Consider the following 10237-nt stretch of genomic DNA (forward strand, 5'->3'; position numbering starts at 1 on the left):
CCACATGTCTCTACTCCAATACAAAGGTTTCACTAAATTAACCATTCCCTCAGTGCCCAAATGGCTTCCTTCGTGTATTTTCTCCAATATATTCAACATTGCTGATTTAGGGAGAACCATCTGTCTTTCCGGGGTTTCCCAACCATCTCCTTTCCTTTTCCATCCCTCCTTTTCCATATACTCCTTCTCTTTTGGGGTGAACACTAGATCCTTCAAATCCTGCGGATCCAGCACTGGCATCTGCAAAACACACTGCCTAATTACTTCCTCTCTTAGTTCTCCCTCCGCCGCTTCTCGTGCTCGGAGGTCAGCCCACGCATTTCCCTGTTCCTCTGGGCTGTGTCCCTTGGTATGAGCTAGGATATGCACAATGCCTATCTTCCGGGGCCCCATCAGGGACTCTAATAGCCGCTCGAGTAAAGCAACATGCTCAATCTGTTTCCCATCCGCTTTTATGAAGCCTCTTTCCCTCCATGTCCTGCCAAAGGTGTGCACTATTCCCCAAGCGTACCTTGAGTCTGTCCAGATAGTCACCTCCAATCCTTTTGCTAGCTCTAGGGCTCGGGTTAGAGCCATCACCTCACATTTCTGGGCTGACCAAGTGCTAGGGAGGGCCCCACTCTCTATTGTCTCTCCGTCTTCCCTTACCACTGCATATCCCGATCTTCTTTTTCCTTCCCTTACATAACTGGATCCGTCTATGAACCATCTTTCCCCATTCCCTAAAGGCTCTTCCCTCAAGTCCTCTCTTACCTTCGCCATCATCTCTATATCCCTTAAGCAATCATGCTCATCTGGCTCCCAATCCTTCCTCTCTCCCCTTAGAAACTCTGCAGGGTTCAAATTCCTGTTGGTTCCAATAGTTATGTCTGACCCAGTCCTGAGAATTCCCTCGTACTGCACCAAGCGCCTATCTGTCATCCAAGTAGGTGCGGCACCAGTCATTACTGCACCTATCTGGTGAGGACTGTGTACTATCAATGCTCCCCCAAAGGTTAATTTCCTGCTTTCTAATACCAATTCGGCCGCTGCGGCCACAGCTTGGATACACGCCGGCCATCCCCTAACCACTGGTTCTAGAGTTGCACTCAGATATGCCACCGGCTGGTACCGCCCCCCTCTCTTTTGGGCCAAGACCCCTACCGCCGTCTGAGATGCTACCGTCACATATAGATGAAACGGCTGCTGTAGATTAGGTAGTGCCAGTGCGGGGCTCGCTATTAACGTTTTCTTTATTTCTTCCCACCGATCCCTATCCTCTTTCTCCCACTGTATTTCTTCTTCTTTCCCCGTCAGTTTCTTGTTCAGGAACTGGGTCAGCCGTGCATATTGGTCAATCCACAATCTACAATACCCTAATAGTCCTAACATCCTCCGTACATCCGTTTTTTCTCGAGGGGGTTGAAGTTCCATAATCCCTTTCACCCGGTCTGGGTCTAACTGCCTAGTGCCTCCCTCCAAAATGTGGCCTAGATATTTCACCCTACGCTTAGTGAACTGCAATTTTGTCTTTGACACCTTTACCCCTAAATCCCCCAGCCAATTCAGCAGTCTGATGGAGTCCTGTTTGACCTCTCTTTCCTTTTCCCCAGCTGGGTGGAGAGCCCAAGAGCCTGACACAGTTCTAGCTCTTTCCCCCCTTTCCAAGGTAGAGAAAGGGGAAAGGCTGCTGCGAAGGAAATTTCTGTGCTCTTTAAAATGAGGCTTTCTTTCTGTCCCCCCCCCCCGCTCCTGCCTTCTGCATCGCTGCCACCATCATTTGGCTTTTCTGTTTCTGCTTCACCGCTTCCCTATTTACAAAGACTTGTTGCGCGGTCCTTACTAATTCACTTATGGTTGCATCCTGCCAATTCATCTTCTGCAACTTTTTCTGGATGTCTGGCCATGCCTTGGTGACAAACTGCATTTTTAGCAGATTGTCAAAGGCTGGCGAATCCGGTGCTACTCCGGAGTATTTAGTCAGATGGTCCCTAATCCTTTGTACAAAGTCACCAGGGGACTCCTCTTTCTGTTGATTTACCTCAAACGCTTTAGTCAAATTGATGCTCTGTGGCACCGCTCCCTTGATCCCTTCCAGAATCATTTCCTTTAAATCCTTCATGTGTTCTCTATGGGCCGGAACATTAGGATTCCAGCGATATTCTCCTCCTGGCCCTATAGGATATTCTGGCCATATTACCCGGCAAAAGTTTATTAATACTACTTTGGAAGCCCCCGGCTATAGGGCTTAATGTCTTTATCATCCCACTGTAGGACTATTAGGATCAATGGGGTCCTTATTCCTCCCCTCCGGACCCTTCCTACATGTGCTCTGACTCTTCCCCATTTTCTTGTCTCTCAATCACTCACACAATTGCACGGAATCGCCTGGCCGTTTCCCTCGCGGGAGGACGGAACCGCAAGCTAATCCTCCCGCCGAGACCTACGTCCCGGTCCCCACTCACGCGTCCGTATGGAACCTCTCTTTCACCTCAGAGACAGAACACTCACTCACCCTGGTGTTTCTCACACCCTCTCAATACTCACCCCTTTCAGCTCAGTGCCACTCTCTCCCTCTGGCTGGTGAACTGGCAGGCGTCCCTGCAGGGCAAGGCAGTCCCTGACTGCAGCAGTCCCAGACCGCTAGTTCTCCTAGTACACTTAAGTCGGTTCTCCGTCGTTCAGCCCTCGGAATCTGTCACCACGGGGTCCGGACAGCGGATCTCTCCGAAAAGACCGGAGTGCCGGCTGACCCTCTTCCAGTACCCCGCCGCGCAGACCGTCGAGGGCCCCACGTTGGGCGCCAAAATTGTGAGAAGTCACTTACGTGGACTTGCAATCAGACAAGGAGACACCGAAGTAAGGCTTACCACTTCCTCTTTATTGTAACGCGTTTGCAAAGGCGGGCTCCCCGACCCGGGTGGTGCGAGGAGCCCCGAGCACAAGGTGTGCTCAATATTTATGCCCTAGCTGCCGCCCCTCCTTAGAGGCTTGGCTTACAATCTACCTAGTTAACAGTACAATACTAATACATAGCCAATCTACACTAACCATTTAGACTATTTCCTTATATGGAATATAAGCTTGCCTGGTTTGCACACCTAGAAGGAAGTGCTTGCTTGCAAAAGCAACAGGATGAGGGGTACTGAAGCTGCTCTGACTGTCTGACCACAAACTCAACCGTTTTTCTATTGTGGTTCCTCTTCAGCCAGCTTCTACGTGGCATATTCTGTTATTGAGGTTCGAGGCACTTTCCATTCTCACATCTCACAGCACCAAGTAAAGCAGTTCAGCAGTACAGTATTATAAGAAACATCCACTTGACTCAACACTGCCGAGTTGAGACAAGTATTTTTTAGAATAAAATATTTTGAATATAAAAAGGAGAGGGATAATTATTTTGCCAACACCTGGCATATATAAAAATGGAAAAATGACCAACCGCCTCTAGGTTTTTATGTGCGTGAAACGTATAGGATGGTGTTTATGGTAGTGTGATATATGTATGGACAATAAGTTGTGTCAGGTGTGTGTGTAAAGGCTTTGTGTAAGTGATTAAATACTTGGACAACTGTACAAAATATATGCATACAACAAATAAAAAACACATAAATGAACAATAACTCAGGCAAACGAAAACACTGCCCCACGTAAGCCCAAATAAAGAGAATTTTGAAAAATAAATTTTGAGTACATAAGGGAGGAGGTGTAGCTTGAATTTGCTATTTCGGAGATGATGTTGAGAATTTAAAACACACACACACACACACACACACACACACGCCCCAGTAAGTGAGAAAACACCTTTTATTTCACTTATTTCAGAAGCAATGCCTAAACACTCCTGAATTAAGATGTTTTGGGGGTGTTGGGACTTGATGTTAAACTTCTACCTGGAAAACAAATGAAAAATCTACTTTATAATATAACAAGTCAAACTTTTGCATATTAAACAGTACTGTTAACATGGGGATGGATTTTGTCAGTTCAGTGCAGGACTGGAAAAGCAATTCCAAATCTTTTACTTCCATTGTGAAATAATTAACTTGCATGATTTTTTGTTTTTAACGATGGCCACCAACTTTAATGGCTTTGAAAGGGTTTTTTTTTTTGGAAAAAATTGGGTACTAGTGGCTGGAGATTGCAAGTGGTGAATGGGCTGTCACACTCAGGCCCCGCTTGTGGGCTTCCCATGGGTATCTGGTTCATCACTGTAGAACAGAAAGAAGGGAGGCAACAGTAGATGGAGCCAGAGTCCATAACAGGGAGAGACAGAGCCAATTAATTTTGTCTCCATCCTTCTCTCATTTGAGTTCTAACAAGGGCAACCCTGAGACAAAGGAGGAGGAAGCTGGCAGCAAATGCCACAAGACTGGTTGTGGGTTGGGGTGGTGGTGCAGATGGGGTGGTGCCCTGGTTTAAGAAGACCTTTCTTAAGTTCTTATGGCTAGATTGGTCTTACGTGTGATCTGGCAGGGTTCTACTTGTTCCAGAACCATGGAGTATACAGGTTTTGATGGCTACTAGCCACAATGGCTATGTTCTACCTCCACTGAATACCAGTTACTAGGAATCACAAGTGGAGAGAGGGCTGCCGCCCTCAAGCCCAAGTTGTAGGCTTCCTTTTGGAGGACCTGGTGCACATTGTGAGAGCAGGATGCTGGACTAGATGAGCCTGATCACATAGGGCTCTCTTCCTACGCCCAGGGAAGTCTCGTCTAGCTGAATGGAATAAGCACGACTGAATTGTTAAAAACAAACAGACCATGGTGGGGATTCCGTGTGCTGCAGGATTTGTAGCTTCCGTCATTTTCTTCTCTTTTGCTTCATGTTTTTGTGTAGGGAAGAGACATTGCGTCCAACAAGGAAGGGAACACTGAGTGAAGAAGAAATTTATCATCATGGCTAGGCTGGTCTAACTCCGTCACTAAGCCCATGTCTTCAAGACAGACTTCACCAACCTGGTGCCCTCCAGATGTTTTGGCAGTCAAAGCTACCCTCTATATTGGTCATAAATAAAGTACGGCAGGTGGGTGCTGGGTGAGGGCAAGCTGAGGTGGGTGGGGCAGGGCCTCATTTGCCCTAAGGGACTAGCCTCCTGTGCATTGTAGTGCTGTGAAGCGTGTTTTGTCAGCCTCCTGCCTGCCAGCCCCAGACTCCATTGGCTCCTAATCACTAGTACTAGGCTCAAAACCAGGTACCAGTGTGCTTCCAGATGGCCTGCTTAGTGACTGTTCATCCTGAGTGCCCTTGGTTCACTTCCTCTGGTTCAGTGTCCTGGTCATTGCTGCACTCTGGGGTCATGACAGGTATTGAGGCCACATTTTGACAGCCCCTCCCAAGAGAAGTCTGCCTTGTCCACCACCATCAATTTCCTTGGGACTTGGACAGGCCAGAACTAGGGTTGGGTGAATCTGTCTATTTTGGTTTCAGTTTCTCATTTTTTTTCAGTCTTGAGTTCAGTTCTCCACGTTTCCACATCAATTTGTGTTTGTTTGTTTTTTTTAAATTCTCATGAAAATCGATTAGCATTTTATTGCAAATTTATCCCAATACACACATACTTGTATGCAGTTTTGCCTATTATGCACATTTTTGCAAAGCAATTTCCCAGTGTATTTATTATTACTAATATTTGCATTTTATGCTCACGTTATGCATTTTTGTACGTTTTACATGACTGTATAACTTTCAAAGGATGGCTGTGTTTCGGTTTGCTTATTGTTTAGAAAAGTGCAAATTAGGTAGGTTCATCTTTAAATGCAATGAATGAATTGAATTTCTCCCCCAATCCTAGCCAGTACATGAAATTTCACCAGTATCTGCTCCACACTGAATCCTCTGCAAATATGGGTAGGAGCCTTAGTTCAATGGTAAAGCACCCGCATTGCATGCAAAAGGTCCTAGGTCCAATCCTTGCTATCTCCAGAAAGGGCCAGGAGAGAACCCCGCCTGAAACTCTGGAGAGCTGCTGCCAGTCAGTGTAGACAACACTGAGCTAGATGGACCAAGAGTCTGACACAATATAAAGCAGCTTACTATGTCCTTATTTTAAATTGTCGCAGTGACTCGGCACAAGCAAACTTACAGGACAGGGGACTTCGCATACACCAAATATCATAAAGAAGAACATCACGGGCACCAGGACACACAAGATGGCTATTTTCAGGAAGACACCTATCTTTTGCCTGTCCTTCATCTCATCTGTTTCTGGGGACAGAACGAGAAATACGAAGCATAAAATAGATGAGGTAATGTAATAACAAAAGACAGGAGCTGTGTTGTAGGGTATGTTCACATTTGCAACTTTACAGTAGAAGGCAGCACAGTCGTTCCCCCTATTGCGTTTCAAGACACATTTGCAGAGTCTTGCTCACATCAGAGAGGGGGGTGGGGATGTTTTCACCCAATATGCATGACCTTTTTGTCTTCCTTTTTGTCTTCCTTGCCCCTGCAACCCCCCCCCCTGAAACGCCTACTCATGAAGCATATGCTAGTGTTGCTATATTTCAAAAATTATAATTCTTCACACCCGCAAAGCTTTTTTAAAGAAACCCATCAAAATTGTTAAGTTTTTTGGGGGGAACCTCCCCCGCAAAATAGTGATGTTAAGCTTTTGGAGCTGTTTCCACTGCTTTTTCCATCACATTGCCATACATCCCGGTTCTCCCTGAAATTTTGCGGATTTAGTCATTTTTACACCCGGAAACTAGGACATGTCAGGAATTTTCCTGATGTATGGCAAGCCTAGCATACTGGTATGTTTTCATCTGTGGATGTGCAATGACTGTCTTAAATGTTCACAGCACAGATACATAGTGGCTTAAGTTTTTTAGTCGGATTTAATCTGGATCGGGGGAGGGCCCACATTGGACAGCAGTATTTGTCAAGAAACTGCAGGATTGATATGGACTATGGCTAACATGTGAATGTGGCTTCAAAAAGTAGCAGTGGGAGCCACTGGATGTGGAGTAAGCATTAATGCGAACACATCTGTAGTCTCAAGACCAGGCTTCCTCAACCTCTGCCCTCCAGATGTTTTGAGACTACAATTCCCATCATCCCTGACCACTGGTCCTGCTAGCTAGCGATCATAGGAGTTGTAGGCCAAAAACATCTGGAGGGCCGAGGTTGAGGAAGCCTGCTCAAGACATTTTGGTGCCTGAGGTGGGAAATCTGAGTGGTATTTTCCCACCTTTCAGCACACCAACAGTGACTGGTGGAGCAAAAAGCAGAGAGACTAACAGTAGGTGGAGCCAGAGCTAATGATGGGCGGAGCCATGTAATGCTACTTTTAGTCCTCTTTGTTGAGTTCTTCAGTGGAAAAACTGAGAATAAGGAGGAGGCAGCTGACAGTGTAATGAGAGAGCTTGTAATTTATTGACACTCCCTCAGTGTTAAGTATTTGGCAATCTGAGGACTTGCTATGTCCAGATCTGGGCACCACAATTTAAGAAGGATATTGACATGCTGGAGCACACGCAGAGCCTTATGAGGAATGGTTGAGGGAGTTGGCTATGTTTAGCCTTCTAAAGAGGGGACTGAGAGGATATATCTTCAAATAGGTAAGGGACTCCCACATGGAGAATGGAGCAAACTTGTTTTCTCCTGCTCCAGAGGGCATTCAAGTTACAAGAAGGGAGATTCCAACTAAACATAAGGAAGAACTTTCTGACTGTAAGAGCTGATGGTGAAACAGACTCTCCATACAGGTGGTAGACTCTGCTTCCTTTGATGCTTTTAAACAGAGGTTGGGTGGCCATCTGTCATGTATGATCTAGATGAGATTCCTGTATTGTAGGGGGTTGTACAAGATGACCTTCGGGGTCCCTTCCAACTCTATGATTCTATGATCCACACTAACTATTGTGCTGTTGCTTGTTAATTTCACTAGGACTGTCAGCTACTATGAGATGGGATTTCTTCAATCCACAGAAAGAACTCCTTGGTGAATTGTGCACCTCAAGTCATGCAAAAAAGGTGGGATCTAAGCTTTTAAAAAAAGCCTATTACATTACAATTTAAGTCTCCCCTGAGTTCTGTCCCTGCAATATAGCGCAGTATGCATTATTTCTTTAGGCTAATTATTCTTCTTACTCATGCAAAATGGAAAAAAAACCCAAATTCATTACCTTGACATGTTTCATTGATTCTGATTTCATTTGCCTTTTCCAAACTTCTTGCAAAATTTTCATTATTAGTTTGATTGCTGATGATGAAACAATCCGACACCCCTGGCAGAAGCACTGTGAACAGAAATTGTATCTAGGGTGTGTTTATCTGCCAGGGAGTTAAATTTGTTCAGTCGTTCAGTCGTGTCCGACTCTTCGTGACCCCATGGACCAGAGCACGCCAGGCATGCCTATCCTTCACTGCCTCTCGCAGTTTGGCCAAACTCATGTTAATAGCTTCGAGAACATTGTCCAACCATCTCATCCTCTGTCGTCCCCTTCTCCTCGTGCCCTCCATCTTTCCCAAAATCAGGGTCTTTTCTAGGGAGTCTTCTCTTCTCATGAGGTGGAGTTAAATTAGAAAAGTTGAAAAAGAATTCTTGCATCTTGCAATGTCCCCGATGTCAGCACCTCTCTCCCCCCGCCCCCAGCATTATACATATGTTAAAAAAAACCTGGGTGCCATTTTTTTCAGGCCAAGGGCCACATTCTGTTTTGAACAACCATCTGAGGGCCACATGCAGGGTCAGAGGCAAAAAGGAACATTTACCTTTTGGCAGTTGGCCTGTTTATACACACACTCACACACCCTTCTCTGCCCTCTCTCCTGACAAGCAAGAGGCATTATTATCCAAGGACACATTCCAGCCAGGCACACAACCCTCAGGCTGCAGTGCAAGACCAGTGAGAGACGTGGCCTGGGGGGAGTTCCAAGGGCCAGATACAGAGGTCCAAAGGGCCACATTCAGCTCCCAGGCCTGAAGTTTGCCACTCGTGTCAGGGATGAGTCATAGAAGAGGGCAAGATGGCAAAAGTGGACAATGGGTTTTAGCTAACTAAATTCTACTCAGAGTGGGCCCACTGAAATTAACAGGCCGATGTCCATTAAGTTCAGTGGGTCTATTCTGAATTGAACTGACATAGAATACAACCCAATGCATGGCCCTCAAGCTCTTCTTCCTTTCCTTACCTTTCCCCATAATGCTAGCTTCTGCCTTACTCTGGAGGCTCTTTCTGTGATCGTCCGATATCAAGCAGCATTTAGCAGCACAGCCCTTCTCATCAGGATCCGCGATTTGTTTCAGGCCATAGAAGAGATGCATAGCTTTTAGTTTCCCTCTGTACATCTTTTCGGAAACAATGAAGTGTACTTGCATGGTGCCTTGAGGTCCAGAACATTGCAAAGCAGCCACAGTGTGATTTCTGGATAGCTCCTCTCTAGTTGCGTTTTCACTTTCTGCGGAAAGACAAAGTAAAAACAACAACAACCCAAAGCCAGTTGTTACTTAAGATGAAGGAATTTAATAAGTTGTTCTTAGGATTCAGCTACGTTGGCAAAGAAAAAGCATTTATATGTGTTGTATATGCATTATAACACGGTGACACCAGATGGCGCTGTGGAGTTCCATTTTTGCCAACCCAATTTCTCATTAAAAAGTTTACCACGTGCTTAACTGAAACGCCTCTTTGATGTGTCTAGATCCAGCCTTAGACCATTCCAGCCTATGCCTTGCCACCTCTGAAATATCACCTTCCTTGCATTCCAGCTTGTTTGTGCCCTTCTCACCTTCCTTTCTCCTCCTTCTCACATCTTTGCACACTTGCTTAAAAGGAGAGGCAGCTTCACATGTGAGCTCACTCTCTGTGGAAAGGGTGGGGAAATCTCTGGGCCCCAGACCTAGTTAGGTCCAGTGTGACTTTCTGTGCTATAGAAATCAATGGTATGGCTGCACTTGGAATACTGTGTGCATTTCTGCTCACTGCACCTCAAAAAGGATATTGTGGAGCTGAAGAAGGTTCAGAAAAAGGCAACTGAAATGATCAAGGGGATGAAGCAACTCCCCTATATAAGAAAGGTTGCAGCATTTGGGTCTTTTTAGTTTAGAGAAAAGACAAGAGAATCATAGAGTTGGAAGTTATCACAAGTGTCATCTAGTCCAACCCCCTGCAATGCAGGGACCTTCCACCCAACACGGGGCTCAAACCCGCGACCCTGAGTTTAAGAGTCTCACGTTCTACCGACTGAGCTAACAAGAGGCGACTTGATAAAATTATGCATGGTGTGTGGGAGAAATGGATAGAGAGCT

General features: G+C 45.7%; 1 long non-coding RNA gene across 1 annotated transcript; it reads right to left on the bottom strand.

Annotated features, from left to right (window-relative positions):
* Window positions 1–3768: 3768 nt before the first annotated feature.
* Window positions 3769–4887, bottom strand: LOC117060107. The gene is made up of 2 exons (XR_004427970.1): window positions 4745–4887; window positions 3769–3872 (listed from the first exon to the last, which is right to left on the bottom strand). It is a non-coding gene; the product is annotated as an uncharacterized LOC117060107 (long non-coding RNA).
* Window positions 4888–10237: the final 5350 nt, after the last annotated feature.

Source organism: Lacerta agilis, chromosome 15 (genome assembly GCF_009819535.1).
Source record: "Lacerta agilis isolate rLacAgi1 chromosome 15, rLacAgi1.pri, whole genome shotgun sequence".
Lineage (NCBI taxonomy): Eukaryota > Metazoa > Chordata > Lepidosauria > Squamata > Lacertidae > Lacerta > Lacerta agilis.